Here is a 15191-nt window from a genome sequence, read left to right on the forward strand (position 1 = left end):
GATTCTTATGAATGTTAACTGCTCTTTAAATTAAAAATCTTTTAGCATAATTAAATTACCTTTAATGGATCAACGTTCTGAAGCTGAAGAGTCACTGCTTGCATCTGTGAGAGGCCACTCATCAAACATGGTGACCATGTCTCTGCAATGCAAAGTCCATTTTGGTTTTGAACTGAAAAAAAAAAAAAAAGATAACATCTCTGTTAAGTAGTGTGCTGGTTACTTGACTTCAGGTCGTGTTCAGTGATCACAGACAAGAGGAATCATTACAGTCCAGTCATTCACTTCACAGTGCCAAACTGGGAAAGTTCCCTTGCTACCCTCTGATAATAGTGCTACTTACCCAGGAATGGTTCCACCTGCAGGTATCAGACACAAGTGACACTTGCTCCTGCACAGCTATCCCAGGTGGTATGTGGAGGGATGCGTTTCCCAGCTCGGGGTATTTCAGTTTTATTCCCTGTTTTCTTTTACTTCTTTTTTAAATGTGATCAGTGAACACAAACAATAACATGGGGATTTTCCTCTTCAATAAAACAAGCATTTTTCCTTGGTAGCAAGATAAAGGGATGTCTTAATTTATTCTGCCAATGTCTCAGCTTGGAAGCTGCAAGACCGAAGTCAGGAGCAGAAAGAAGTTTCCAGGCTGCAGGAGAACAGCTGGGGCACACTTTGCCTTCACCATACAGAGCTGATCAGCCCTCTAGGAAGGAGCTAATTACCTGCCCTTACAAAATCTGCCCAAATAATGATGGTGAGCTTGTTTTATTCCAGAGCAACTTACCCAGAGCTTACAGTGATGATCAAACCTGTTCTTCCAGGAGGATGGCTCAACAGTTTCGTAGATGTTGTTCTCACCAGCAGGTGTTGCTTATGCTTCAAACTAAACATGGAGGAAGAAACAAAGATGTCAGGAGGCTAAAGCCAAGCTAAAATGCCAAGCAGTTGCTTGCTTTTATTTTGTCTTCTAGGGTGATCACTTTGCTGTATTTCCAAATACCTGCAACTGATGAAGAGTGTTTCCCTGAGGAACCCAACTGGCCTGAGCACTGGGCTTAGGGCTCTCCCAGCCCTGGGTATGCAGTTTGGCTCCTCTTCCACCAGCAGCAGAGCTGGAGCTCAGCCAAGTTTTGTCAGTGGCAAAAAGCAGCAGCAGCACTTGACACTCCATGTCAAAGACAACTAATTTCTAGGGCAAAATGTATTTTTTCCATGTATTTAAGTGATACATTATGGTCATTCACTAGCACATCTCCCAGCTTTTGCAGTACAACCAATAATTGCCTTGTGTCTCCTTGTTGCTGTTTGCTCAATTTCCCTCTCCAGTTGCCTCTACCAGCCAGTAATGGAAAGGACAGCATAAGGGAGAGTTATATGAGACACAGATTATGAATATAATAAAACAAATGGGTTTTAACTATTCTGCATGTCAAAAAGCAAGGTAGAATATTATTTTCATTTCCCTCCTGCCCCTAAGTTGCTCTTAAATAAATTATACTCAATTTTGGAAGTTAACTGAAGAATACTAAAACTCCAAGAATTCTGGATTTTTTTTGCCCATGATTTATGTAGTTTGTTATACCATGTTCTTGCAATACAGTGCAGGTTATGAACAGCCTAATTTCAGGCTTGTTTCCAGTAGTCCTATTGTCTGTTTATAATGACATTTCTTTAAAAATACAGCTTCATTAGAGAGTTAACAGCATCTAATTTTAGCATGAAAAATATTTAAGAGTTTTGACACATTAAATCCATACTAAATAGTTTGTTGTGGGGGATTTCTTACATCATTGATAACTTACAGATTGCCTGTAAACTAACATTTTAATTTTATGAAGATAAAGGACTGGCTACATTAGTAAGCTTATTTATTCCTTATAGAGAGAAAAACATTACCTGAATTTTAAAACAAGATATGGATTTTTGCAAGGGATGGATACACCTGCCTAAAAGGAAAATAAATACATGAATAAAAGATTTGTAGAGAAGTTGTTCAGGAGGCCCACAGGTGTCCTGCTAGTGATCAGACTGCAGCCTTTGAATCAGTCATCCTTGCTCACCAACAATACCCATGAAGTCTGCAACACAGATCCATGTATTCCGTTTACAACCTGCCCCAGACAACAGCTATAGAAATTAAATATACTTTTAATTAAAATGATTAACATGGATTGATAGTGCACAAAAGCAAGTCAAACCCATTCCATATGGCTCCAGACCTTCCCAGGTGGTACCAGGTGAAACGTTTATTGTGCTACCACTCATCAGGGCCCTTTGACAACCAACAGCAGCAAGGACAGTCTGCTGGGACTTCACTGAGTTTCTGTTCCTTCTGCTTTTCCAGGATGAAGAGAAGACCAAATGCAGGCTACTGCCAGATGTGATGCTGACCCCACAGTTGTCATACTGCAGGGATTTTGCAAATGCCTTTATCAAATAAATAGTTCCAGTTGACTGAAGCTGTGGAGGTGACTGGGACTACCTCATGAAGAAGCCTGTCAGAGGGCACAGCATGGTCAGGGCTGTGGGAAGGGTGTCCAGAGGAGCACACACATGACAGAGGTCAGTACTGTGACAGGACTCGTGGGAGTTACACACATGAAAAGTCCCTGGCAAGTTTTTATGGGCTTCTCCATACCAACAGCACATGAAGGACCAGTCTGAGGGCAGATCAATGACCTTGGAAAGCCACCTTTGGGAAGTTTCCTCACACTCACAAGATAATGTTGAAAGAAATCTGCAAACTACCATAGAGGACTTAGATTAACTGAAGATCATATCATTAGGAAAGAGGAAAAAAAAAAAGCTCAAGTTAATGGGTGAGCCCTAATGACAGGAATGAGATGTTTAATCTTATTCTGATGAAGCAAATGTGAAGCTGTGCAAGGAGTTAAAAGAAAGAGCTATATTTTTATCAAAAAACAGACTAATTGTCTTAGCAGCACCTTGTTCTCTGGATTGTAAAAGACAGAAGGAGAAGGATGGAAAGGCAGGAAAGGAAGCTGTGGGAGAGGAGCCCAGGGAAGGTCTTCAGCAGGAGCTGAGTGAGAGTGGGGAAGAGTGGTATGAGCAGGGGAATGAACAGGGGAAAGAAAGGAAGGCACCAGAGTGCCTGACTAGTTATAAAGAGTAATCTTGGTAGCACAGTGCCTTAACTAGCAACGGAAGTGTTAGGGAGTTGGAAAAAAGATGGTTAAATTTGGCCGTGTGAAGTCTGAATTGCCAAAAACCAATCCAAGGAAAGAAAAGGAAAGTGTCTAGAAATGTGGCTTTGGATGGAAGGATAAAACCAGTTCAGGAACAGAGAAGTAGATTGATTTATTTCCCACATCATAGTGATATTTAGATGACATTTCAGGTATAACTGGTAGGGATGAAGCAAAGAGCAAAATGCAAACCGTTACTTTCAAGAAAATGTAATGCTAAAAGTAAAGGTTGTTGAAAAGAGTAACAGATAAGATTAAAAAATAGAGCTCTAGGCAGTCCCACGTATGACAGCCCATTTGACAGGCAAAATGCTGTCGCTGTGGCAGCAGGGTTTCACTTGCTTTTCTGAAAGAAGAATGAGAATTCTCGGGGTGTCCCAGGGACCTTAGGGTCCGTGGCATAAGATCTACTTCAGTGGGCTGGCCAGCAAGATCTTGCAAAGGCAACTAGCAGAGAAAGACAAAGAAACATGTTTATTTTTAGTTGGAGGTAAGGAACAGTTTTGTGCACCAGCATGCCCTGTTGGTTTCTGTGAGACATGGCTGTAAATCCTCATTTAAATATTCTGCAGAACCAAAGCAAATGAGTTACGTGGAAAAACAGCAAGAAGCAAATGACAGCTGAAACTGTTAAGGAAGGAAAGGGGAGGCACGATTTAAGCAGAGCAAAATGGCAAATACTTTTTAATTGTAAATTATTTTTGCACTCGAGAGAGGAAAGAATTGTGATGTTGGCTAGATACCTTGCACAGTGAATAAACATACCTGAGTTTCTGAAGGATTTAATAATCTAACATGAAGCTCCTACTAGCCCTCTAGGCAGAGGATGGGCCTGTTGGGTCATGGTTTCATACCATCAAAGAGATAGATTTCATCTTTCAGATGTTGTTGTGCTCGCTTGGTAAGAATTCAGGTTATTAAAAGGTGTTAAATAAGATACAGGATAAAAATACTACAGGCGAAAAAATTAAAAGAATTAACTCTAAAAGGCAAAGTAAATATGGAAATAACATTTGGTGAACACATTCTGAGAACAAAACTCCAAGTTTATTTATTGGAATAGACTACAGGGCAACTCTGGCTGGGTGATGCAGCTTGATTTGCTACGACCTTGGAAGCAGCCAGGCAGGCAACACCCCACACAGCACATGTGGAATGTGCAGCTTTTGGCATGGGAGCTCAAATATTAAAATTGGCCCATAAATCTGAGTACCATTTTCAGTGTTTAAGAATCTTATTTTATCTGGATTAAAGTCCTCTTCCCCTTTGGCATCAGAGGGTGTTTATGGCTGTAAAAACAAGAATTGCATAATATTGCCCTGAAATATATATATATGGACTTCTCCTGCCAAGCTTACAAGTTTACCTTGCAGCTTAAAATTAAAACAGAAAAAAAAATGTGCCAGGGACAGTATGGCCTTGCTGGACAAAGTGCAGGAAACGTATGGGCAAAAGGCCAATTAGGTATATCACCTTTTTTTTTTTTAAATTCTAAAAATAATCTTGCTTTCCTATGATGAGAAAAAAGGCAAAGTTTTTACTGTAAGTCCTCAGAAATTTTTTCTTTTTTAAAGTCATGCTCAAGTTCTGGTACAAAAAAGGTTAATCACAACCATAGCCTATGGTCTGTGACCACTGAGCACATCAGAGGCTGGACTAATGCAGCTCCCTCTCTGTCTTTTGGTATCTCCCAACTCTTCCCCTTTCAAATATTCATCACTTCTTTTCCAGAGTTATTGTTCCTTCTGCTGCAAACTGTGCAATTTCCAGGCTGTAGTTTTAAGATTATCTGATGGATACACAATCCTTCAGCAAAGTGAAACACTATGAAGAAAATAAGAAAAAAACCCCATATAGATGTGAATTTAAAATGTTACATTACCATTATGATCTGGAAAATGGAGCTGATCATTCTCAGTTAAAGGTAATTTTGCCTTTATTGACAAGGACTTATATGTGGAATCACAAATGCAGTTGTAAGGGAACAAAAACTGCAAGAATTGACTAACACATCCTTATAATTCTTTGGCTTTTCTAATTGTACTCTGGTGTAAACACCTTCAGACACTGTTGGAAGAAAGAAAACCAGGATCCTTTAGAAGGCAGAACAAGGGAGTATCCATGCTCTCAAAGCCCTGGTGAGAGCATTTCTAGGTGGATATATGGAAACAGTTACCACATTCTGAAAAGGTATAATAAACGTTCCTGGATTCTCTAGAATTCTCTAGAATTTAGGTCATTAGCAACCTGTGTGTAGATGCTTTCTAATTAAGGAAAAAATTAAGGGAAAATTCTTAATATTTCATCATAAATACACCCCTCATTGACATTCAAGTCCTTATAGGCACTATTACATTTGACTTGCTAATTTTTCCTCTCCATTTCACTCTAGATTTTTTTTTTTTTTTTAATGAGAAGTGTATCTCATTGTTGCACTCTCACATTTTGTACTTCTGGATCTCTGAGGCTAAAAAGTTATGCTGCAAGCTGACAGGAGAACAAAACATCCAATGAGTTTTGAACCTTCTGCCCCTGTACTCAGCACTGGTGAGGCCACACCTCGAGTACTGTGTCCAGTTCTGGGCCCCCCAGTTCAGGAAGGATATCGAGGTCCTGGAGCAGGTCCAAAGGAGGGCAACCAGGCTGGTGAAGGGACTCGAGCACAGACCCTATGAGGAGAGGCTGAGAGAGCTGGGGCTGTTCAGCCTGGAGAAGAGGAGGCTCAGGGGAGACCTCATCACTCTCTACAACTCCCTGAAAGGAGGTTGGAGCCAGGGGGGGTTGGGCTCTTTTGCCAGACGACTTTCAACAAGACAAGAGGGCAGGGTCTCAAGTTGTGCCAGGGGAAATTTAGGTTAGATATTAGAAAGAATTTCTTTACGGAGAGAGTGATCAGGCTATGGAATGGGCTGCCCAGGGAAGTAGTGGATTCTCCATCCCTGGAGATATTTAAAAAGAGACTGGATGTGGCACTCAGTGCCATGGTCTAGCAACCGCAACGGTGGTTCAAGGGTTGGACTCGATGATCTCTGAGGTCCCTTCCAACCCAGCCAATTCTATGATTCTATGATTCTATGAAGAGGGGTGTGCAGAGCTGTTCTGCTGTACCCTGAACATAACAAGTAGTCACTGAGAACTCCTGAGATGAACAGAAACCCATCTGGGGGCAGGTGCCATTATCACATAGAATCATAGAATCATAGAATCATAGAATTGGCTGGTTGTCACAGACCTCACCTTTTCAAGGGAGGTTAATGTTCAGACTCATCTCCTTGACAATAAGTCATCAGAAAACTAAACAAGCTGTTTGGGCAGAGGAGTACCCAGAAAAAAGCAAGAGCTGTGTCTGTGCCCTTCCCTCTGAGCAGGCAGAAGCATCTCAACATTTGTAGTAACATTTCAGCATTTTCTTTGGACTTGATGCCTGTTCTCTCTTCTGTCTTCCCTTCCTCCCAGCCCGTTACAAACTGGGAGTCTGAGCAACCAGAGAGGAGCCACTGAAGGCTCATCAGTAATAACGAGACTGAATAAGAAATGTTCTGGTTTATTCTGTTACCACCCTGACCTCATTAAGGAGCTTTTGTTCTGGAACCTTAGCATCAGGACTTCCCTTTGGCCACAAAGCTGTCAAGTTCACTTACAGCTCAGCTAGAAGAAATGTGAATCTAAGCAAACAGTAAGCTATAGCTAAATTCTGCCTTTAAAACATATACAAACTGTATTTTTACAGAAAACAAAGCATACCAAAGGTGAAGATTGCTCTGTGAAAGATCCAACCATTAGAATAATTTACTGATATCTTTGATGCTCATTTTCTTCAGTTGTTAGCATTCAGTGATCCATCAACTGCAGATAAATGTTGTGCTGAAAGCTTTTGCTGAAATTATGAGAAAGAAGAAAAGAATTAGAGATATAAGACCTCCAGAGATGCCCTATGTTGACATTGCTGTTTCCAAGCCCTATCAAATGGAACTGATTTTCCTGAGATTTTAAGGTTTCACAAGCCCTAATTTAGACAGGAACTAAGGAGTAAATCCCATTTGTTTTACTATGACTTCTACTACCGTAAATTTAAAATATTAGCCCTATAAGAAATTATACTCAAATATAATCAAATATTTCGACTGCTTTTAATTTGATCAACTGCTTTCTTGATTACTCAAGAAACTAGCCATGGCTTGAAAGGTTTCTTTGAAAGGAACTTATCTTTCAGCCTGCTAACCAAGCCTAGAGATGTCTGTTCATCCCTCTCTTTTTCTGCCTTCTAATGAACATTGCTTTTTTGCATTTTTCTGACACTCCTCTCAGGTAGGAGCTGAAACAGCTGTCTTTGCTTGACACATGATGAAATTAGTGAGCTAGTGATATTTATTGTAAGACATCCAACATAACTAATACCAACGTAGCAACTTGGTAATTTTGCTGAAAATTCCTCTGACTGGGATTTTGTGTGGTAGAGGAATTAAAAATTGGAATGGAATTGCAAAGCCAGATGGAAAGAGGAACAATGACCTGGCCACAGTTAGGAGCACATTCCCTGGTCCAGTAGCTGTCCTTGCCTCTTTGTGGTTTCCCTCCCAGTGCCCATTTTGACTGAGACACAAGAGTTTGTGTTAGCAACTCTACTTTCTGAAGCTGCAGCTGATCCTGCCCTTTGGCTTCCTGGCACATGGACCTGACTTGGGCAAAGATCAACTCTGCTGATTAAACAAACCCTTCTACTCCTATTAGAAACAAGTGGTGGGACTTGATTATTTCATTTTTGTTGTGGTTAAAAACTTACTCTGAAATGTGGATGGTTTGAGTTTTTTTAAGTTAGAAGCACAGTGTGAGTTGGTGACAGATTTTTTAATATGATTGACAAAGCTACAAGTGGCAGCACACTGCAGTGTCTAAATTCTGTTCTAGAACCCCAGGCTAATACAGCATTTGACAAAAAACAGTTTGCATTCCAAATTTGTATTTGGAAGAAATATTTTAGTCTAAAATCTAAACAAAACCCATAGCTTTACAGTTTGAGTAAAATGAGAAACTTGAGTGTAATAATACTACTGAATCTCTAGTTTGATCTCTTAATATTAAGCTGGCATGATGGGCTGTATGAATGCACTTAAATTGTTATTTTATTGTTTTCAGCCACTACAAATACACTATATCTGTACTAAGATTCAACAGGATACAGACCCCTGAGTTGCAGGCTGAGCACATTCCCAGTCTGCAGTCTGGCATTCGAGTTATTCACAAGCAGAGTTGGGCACACCACTCACACACACTCAAGAGACCTGCCAAAGGGGAAGCCTCCCCCATCCTATTTCTCAGTGTGGATTATTATGATCACTTATCAGAATATTAAAAACTTGGAAGATATCAAAACTGAAGAAATGAAGTGGAGTGTGAGAGCTGCATAGGATTTCCAGCATTATCCTCAGTTCACTTTGTGGTTTTAGGCAAGCCAATTGGCTTCTGGATGACTGTAATGTAGGTCAAATAATTTAGGTACTACTCATGGATTTTAAGTGAAGGATTACATTATTATCATCAAAAGTTACTCTAGAATACTATTTTAGAGTTATGATACCACTTATGAGCCAAAATCCAATTTGTAAGTTTGGAAAACTGACTTCCATCAGTTTTCAGAGATGATGGCTACAGTGTCACATGTGCCTCAGCCGCAGGATAACACTGGAGGTCCAGTTCTCTGCTCACACACACTGGTTGCACACTGGTGTGTGTACACAACTGTGGTTGTACACTGTGCCACAGATACCCTGGCACAGGACAGGATCAGTCCAGGCAACAGTTCCAAGGAGGTGCTGGCCTATGGGCATTCAAACAATTCAGGAGGTCAGTGGAGTTCCTTTAAATCCATTTTTTGAGTACAGTTTGAGCTGTGGTGTTTCAGCCTGTATGTCTGAGCAACTGGAAACTCCCTTTGGTGATAGACTCTTGGGTGTCTACCAACTGCAAAAGTTTGGACATACACTTCATGATGCTTCTGTTTCACCCCCCTTAAAGAGGTCAACTCACTTTTAATAAATGATGTGTCACATCACCACAGAGTTTTAATGTTCTACTTAAGCAAAGCACAACAGCCCAAGTCAAAAGCATTGTACCTGTCAAACATAGTAGCTGCTCACCAACATTCCAACAGATCAATTTCTGCAGGCAGTGGTCAGGTTTTTTGGGCAGTGCAGAAAGAGCTCCTGAACTGTGCAATCTGGCCCTGGTTCTGTCTCTTGTAATTACTTCTGCTTGGAGATTCCTGCCAAATTCTTCCCGGTGGACATATGGTCTCAGCAGGTAGGAACAGGCCAAAAGTGCTTTCCTTGCACTGACGTCAGTGGGGAAGTGTGACTGGATTCAGCTCCCATGAAAATTAAATATTACCTGGCTACTGCCTTCTTTCTCTTTTTTTTCAAGAGAACAATAGCATGGCCTAGTTATTTCCACAGCTCCCTGAGAAATCTTCTTGCTTTTTCTTCCAAACAGCAAATGTCTTTATAGCTAATTAGAAGATAATACCAGCCAGCTTCTGCTAATTATTTATATTTTTGCTTAACACTTATAAATCTTCTTGTTCAGGTATTACTACAAGCTAATATTTGTCTTGCAAGATGCATTAGTCATTACAATTAGCAAGCAGAAATAGATTAGTCATGCGCAAACAATCTCATAAATGAAGTATTTATGCCCCCTTTGGGGATGGAAAGGAAGGTAATTTGAGCCCTTATGATTATCCAGGGAAACCTGACTTGTCTCTTCTATTCACATCGTTGTTCCAGGATTTTCTGTTGGACAAACTAAGAGGCTGTGGGCTTCCTTTCAAGTCCACTAGCACCACAAGAAGCCGTGTTTGTGATTTAATCAAAACCATCAGGTGTTACCTTTTCCTGAGGCTGCCAGTCTGCATTGCTCAAGTGTCACCTTTTCCTTTCAAAAAATCTCTTCAGTTAATATATCTGTTTTCCCTGTGGCTGGAGGAAACCTTGCTTTCACATGTATGAACTTAGATGTTTTGTCAGAGAAGTGAACAAGAACATTTATCCTCCAGACGTAGGGCTTCTATGACCTCTCACTAAAAAAAGAAGATTGAAGATTACAGAATTGGATTGAAGATGGGGATGTCACCATAACCTCTGTGAATGTGTCACCAGTGGCATGGCAGCAGATCAGGCAGCTCCCTGCAAGACTCCATGCAAAGCAAACCCGAGCTCTGCTCATGAACTTTCAGATGTGTCTTCCAAGAAAAAGATTATGCAATGATCTGCTAAAAAATGCTAGTCCCCGAGTTGGCTTAGAGGAACTGCAAAAGGAACAACTGCAGAAGCCAATGATGAGGCAAGCCCATTGCTTTTTATTCCAAATTCCACTGGCTTTTCCTGTGTCACTTCTACACAAAATTTCACCCTGTTCCTTTGCAATTGGTGAGGCACTCAAAAAAGCCCCACTCCTTGGGTGTGTAACATCTCCTAAACAGTTGCTTTTAAAATAATTAGATACATCAGGTCATTTTAAAATTAAAACCCTACGTCATTGCACAGAAGTAAACTTAATAACTGCATTAGTGTAATCGTTTCTTCACTGGTTACTCACAGAGAACACAGGTAAGCTCAGCTACTGACTGCAACAAGTCACTCCATTCCCACCCAAGCTTGCTTTTTTCTCTTTGCTCTCCTTCAGTTTGCGATGAAAAACCAAACAACTCACAGCTCTTCCTCAAGAAAACATTTTCTCTGATAAAAGTAGTTGTCAAGCTTCCTGAAGGGAGCTGGGGAAAAAGGAATATGTGTTGCTGTGTTTAGTGTGATTACAGAAATAGGTCACATTGTTTCTGAAAGAAATGGATCACCAGCATACCGCTCCCCACAACTCATTCTGGTCTCCCTCCCTCCACCCCCATACACAGTGCTTGAAGCATTCCAATATCCTTGCCAAATTCCCTCACAAATACTTTAATTCTTTACGTGCATGTCTCATTCCATCTGTTCCACATGCTCTTTATGCCATTTACATTCATTGGCAGAGCCTGTGAGATGACACCACACGTTATAGATCTGCTGTGCTTTAAAGCAGCTTAGGTATCAGGGAAGGGGAACAGGGAGTAGCCGAAGGTCTGTGGTTTTCTCCTGGAGACCCTGGCTAATTCCACGGGTCAGCAGCAGGTCTGCAGATCAGCAAGACTCTGGCTTTGAAGCACAACATCCAGCCTTTGGGTTCAGGAGGGAAAAAAAGGCTGTCCTCTGCAGGATTTATGAAGTGACTGCATCTATAAGAAACTTGGTGCCCCGATAAGCAACACAGAAAAGGCAAATGTGATGTGGAGGAGGCAGAAAGGAAAGTGGTGCTCAGTGGGAAAGGTGGTGCTTAGGCATCTGCATGGCTATCACTGGCACAGGGAATGCTGCCTGTTTGAGCCTTCCCCACAGGAGCACACCACAAAAATGGGCCCATGGAGTGTGAGTCTTCAGGCTTTGCCTCTGGAAATATGCAGCTGGGCTTGGGGTTTTGCAGTCTGGTCATCCCAGCCCACCCCAGCTCTAACACTCTTTCAATACATTACAAAAGTCTGCTGGACACTGGTTTAAGAGTTGTTTCCAGGATAAGAATACAGGGGAAAAAAACCCACCTCTTCAGGTCTCCCTGGATGGACAATGGTGCAGCCAAAACACAGATCAGCTGTGTGTTTGGCCACATCCCTTGAACTCCATGAACAAATTAAATGAGAGCCTCAGGCCATAACATTTCAATCCCATTCTAACTGCTGGACACCAAACCTTTCCTTTCACCTCCAGAAGAGTACCTTAGATAAAAGGAACAGGAATTTTAAGGGCTCGTATGAGTCCAGTAGAGATTCAGCTAAAAAAACACCACAAAATGTGAAGCTGGAGCATGATCTGCCCTGCAGCAGACCTGCAGCACCCCTGCAAGACAGCAGCAGCATATCTTGCTGCAAGGAGAGAGGGATGCTGGCAGTTCCAGCAGCAAGGGAGAATGCTGGGAATCAGTGGCCAAAGCATCCATTTCTCAGACCACTATGCAATATAATTACTGCTATTATTAAAGTGGTGTCAAAATATATACTGCATTTCATCAAAAGGTCAGTCAACAGTTCTAAGCTTCCCTTTCCTCAAAGTGAGACACAACATCTTGCATACCTGGCAAGACAGATTTCTCAATCTTTACCTCCCCATTTGTTCACATTCCTTTCCTCATCCAATTTTTCCTGTTTAGCTTGTGTGCTCTACCCAATGCCCTGTTATCTTCCACCCCATCTCTCTCTTTCTTCCCTGGCTGTTATTACTACACTATCTTTCATGTTTTCCCGCTCCCCATCTTGCCAAGCTACAGTTTTCAACTGCTGTGAAAAGGCTTGATTCATACAGTTCATTGCTTCTCCTGCAAAGGAATCATCTAAAATAACTCACGTGTGCTTGAGCAAAAGCAGCAAAGGAAAGACTGCCATTCCCTGCTCGTTCTCACAGTTTGAAGCCTTGCAGTCTATTGCATAGCAAATGAGAAATAAGAAAGATAAACAACTGCCACTGTCTTGAAAGGGAAGGGAACTTGAGAGAGCCTTTGCAGCATGGCATTGGATTTTGATCCAGAGCTTTCATGCTGCAGAAAAATAAGAGGTGGGTTCTCCATTATCCAAACACTCTGTCCTTTATACGTGTGCCAACCTAGGATAACGTGTCTTTGATTCCTGACCACTTCATACCTTCCTGTTAAAAAGCAAAGAATGATCAAGAGCTTGAGGTGATGGCAGGAATTCAACATCAGATGTAGATGGTTTGGTCTAAACCTGAGTGCTATCAGAAGTTTTAATCTGAAAGGAAAATACTTGAGGGTTAGATCTACAATGGACTAAGGCTGATCCATCCTGCAGGACAGAGGAAGACTCTGCTCCCCTGGAATGAGATTCAGCACATACACTCACTGAGAGAGTTTGGTTCCTCAGCAAGACAGGACAGAAGACAACAAGTTGCTCCAAGCCGAGCCAGTGAAAAGCATTAAAGTGAGGCATATGTATCAAAGTCTCTTCCTTCTCTTCCTTCTGCAAGGCTGTATCTATCCCTCCTGGTTCTCAGATACAAACTGCTGACCTTCACTACTTTTGCTCACCTCACAAAGAACTGGACCTTCAGCCAAGAACTTTCTCTGCAAGTTTTAGATCCTTCATAGATACTCAGATCCTAAGGTCATTTTTTTTAGAAAATGCTCTCATAAGATGCTGGGGTTATGTCCCCTTTTAATGCAGTAACAAGGAAGCAGGAGACATCTGTCTCAGGAGGTTCAAACCTGCATCTCCTATGAAAATGACCTAACTTCTAAATTACAGGGTGTTCTAGGTGGAGTGTTCTCCACCCATCCTTTGATGATAGGCCAGTGCGTAGCAGAGTGAAAGATACACCGGGCAAAAAGAAGAATTATTACAACTAATGATTAAGGCACAGGCTTATTTTGCCTTGTTTTACCACTTGCTGCTTTACCTAATGACATGATGGAGGGCACTCAGCAAAAGCATGATTAGATCCAGAGAACCCCCAAAACCTCAGTGAATTTGTTCCTCTTATGAGTCTCACTCACCCAGAAAGTTAATTTCCTTTCTAACATTGTTATTTCACCTTTTAGATTTGCTTCTCTTCTTTAGATGCCTGTCCTTCTAGTTACTGCATTACCTTTCCATTTCAACATTTCATCCTTAGGATGTGCTGCTTGCACATAATGGTGGAGAGAACAAACCCCATGTTGTCAGTTCATTCAGTGTGCCCTTGGGGGAAAGAAAGCCAGGAGGATGGGATACAATAAATGAGCAGCCTCAGCAAAACCACCCAGGTAAGTACATCCTGCTAGCTCAATTTCATCAGATTTAAGGTATTCTACATTACAAGAGATTAATTTGTTTTACATTTTGCCTTCTTTTCAGGCAAATTTGAAATTTTCATCATAAAGTCTTAGAGAATCATGTAATACATGATATAAGTAATTTATGGGTTTTAATACTATTTCGTGACCTTATATTTGGGAGTTAGTACCACTTGAGAATAAGAAGAATAAGAAATATTTTCTATTCTCCATCTAGTCTGCCAGACACTTTTGCAAAGACAGGTGAAAATGATTCCTCATCCAAATGTGTCCAGAAAAATCACCATATACAGAACAAACTGCAGTGTTCTGTGCACTGTCTTCATTGTATCTGTGATGACACAAAACCAAAATGCATTCTTCTGTTTAAATAGCAGCAGCTTTTAGAGAGGAGGGGGAAAAACCCTTCCCTTAAAAAGTGGTGTGTCCTGCTCCAAATAGTTCTGATGAAAAACTGAGTATGGAGTCAAGTCACTGTCCAAAGAGCTTCTAAGTTCATTGGTGTTTTCCTTTTACAACTGAAATGCCATGAGCAAGGACACTGGCAACAGCAAGAGGAGTTCTCTTCATCAGCTCAGGGTAGAATTTAGCATCTCTTGTGTTTTAGGTATAAAAATGTCTTCTGCAGAAGAGGGGGGAAGCAGTCATGTGCACAGCATGCAGAGGAGAAACAAGAGCAGGCAGTTCAGATGGGAAGAGAAGCTACAGCATGGGGGAAACACAGTGAGCATTCACACTGAGCACCAGGCACACAGGGAGCTGAATGAAATAAAAGTAGTAATCCCAGTGGGACTGGGGCCAAAAGGGTGAAAGGAAAGGAACACATTTCAGTTGTGATTCAAGAAGTCCTGGAATCCTTCCTGACCTGCTGGGTCAGAATTTCTGACTTGACACCCTGCATTGACTCAGAATAGGAAACTGTATCTTAACTACAGGTTTCTTTTTATAGAGTAAACTCTGTTGCCAACTTCCTTTGGAGCACAAGTTTATTCCTCATAGTCCTGAAGCAAGACACCAATCACAAGGCACAAGTGCAAGAAAACATCATCTCTCTTCCCCAAACATAACACAGGCTTTATCCCAAAAGCAAACAAGAGGACCACAGCCTGTCCTTATTAC

The sequence above is a fragment of the Calypte anna genome, chromosome 15 (genome assembly GCF_003957555.1).
Source record: "Calypte anna isolate BGI_N300 chromosome 15, bCalAnn1_v1.p, whole genome shotgun sequence".
Taxonomy (NCBI): Eukaryota; Metazoa; Chordata; class Aves; order Apodiformes; family Trochilidae; genus Calypte; species Calypte anna.